The sequence below is a fragment of the Alexandromys fortis genome, unplaced genomic scaffold (assembly GCF_014885135.2).
Source record: "Alexandromys fortis isolate MF-2015 unplaced genomic scaffold, M_Fortis_MF-2015_v1.1 scaffold_334, whole genome shotgun sequence".
Lineage (NCBI taxonomy): Eukaryota > Metazoa > Chordata > Mammalia > Rodentia > Cricetidae > Alexandromys > Alexandromys fortis.
The window spans coordinates 116,420-118,063 of NW_026068274.1; positions in this window are offsets into that span (position 1 = coordinate 116,420).

A 1,644-nucleotide genomic window follows, 5' to 3' on the forward strand; every position below is an offset into this window, starting at 1 on the left:
ACTGATTTCCAAAGTGGTTGCACAAGATTGCATTCCCACCAGCAATGGATGAGGGTACCCCTTCCTCCACAGCCTCTCCAGCAAAGGCTATCATCGGTGCTTTTGATTTTAGCCATTCTGACAGGTGTAAGATGATATCTCAAAGTTGTTTTGATTTGCATTTCCCTGATCGCTAAGGAGTTGAGCATGACCTTAAGTGTGTTTTGGCCATTTGAACTTCTTCTTTTGGGAATTCTCTGTTCAGTTCAGTGCCCCATTTTTCATGTTCCGGCTTGGTGGGAGCCTAGCCAGTTTGGATGTTCACCTTCCTAGACATGGATGGAGGGGGGAGGACCTTGGATTTTCCACAAGGCAGGGAACCCTGACTGCTCTTTGGACTGGAGAGGGAGGGGGAGAGGAGTGGGGTAAGGGGGAGAGGTTGGGAGGAGGGGGAGGGAAATGGGACGCTGGGAGGAGGCGGAAACTTTTTTTTCCCTTTTCTCAATAAAAAAAAAGAAAAAAGAAAAAAAATCAGGAAAATGAAGTTTGAATAGAAGGTTTATTATGATAATGAGTTTGAAGATAGGAAACTTAGCTTGACACACCATCAAAATTACAGTGCTTCAGAACTGCATCGTTAATCACATTCTACTGGGTTCAGGAAGAATGAGAAACACAGGATTATATGTGTGGTGCTGAATCTGTGTAAACCTTGTTCAATAGAAAGAAAGGGAAAGAATGCACCTTTAGAACTGCCATTTCTACACATAGGTCATACGATCTGAGAGGACATTCAACACGAACAGTGTTTATAGAGTCATAACTTGCAGAAGTGTGATTTTTGTATAGGTGTTTAGAAGAGGACACAGGTAAGATTTGAAGATTTTACAACTGCACAAAATAGCACCATTGTAAATCTATGACCTCTAGAATTATAAATGCTCATTCATGGGATTGCCAGGTGAAGGTTATTGAAGGGGATTAATGTAATAGCTCAGTACCTGGCATTATGAATTTGATGACCTTGTGACATGTATGATTCCATTAAATCTGGCTGACAGGTAGATACATGGTAAGTCTGTAGTGATTGCACATAGTTAAATGTTAACTACTAGACAAACACACATACACAAACAGTTGGTGTAAAATGAACTTAGAACAACACATTGGCTGGCTTAAGAATATCTATTTGCTTTTCCCAAGTATACATTCATGTGTATATCTGAGTTTGAAGCTGCCCAAATATTCCCATCCAATATTTTGAATTCTTTCTCCTGTAGGGATCCCCCAAACTCCCTTAAGAAGACAAGAAATGATAATGTTTAAGCTCTCATGGCAGCTTTAGTTCTTGTAATTTAATCCATAGCCTCCAGGGCTTTCCCACTACCTATCTTTTTCTCAAAGTGATTTTAGTGCTGCATTGGCCAGTAAGAATTACATACAATCTGAATCACCAAGTGGGTAGGAACAATGAATCATATATGTAGCTTCAGTTAAGCTACTTGCTCAGCTAACTGATTATAATGGCCTATGTAAGTTAAATACCCTAAAATAACTTTCATGAAAAAGAACTTTCTAGATATAGAGAATTTTGTCTCAGTCTGCTTCTCTCTCTCTCTCTCTCTCTCTCTCTCTCTCTCTCTCTCTCTCTCTCTCTCTCTCTCT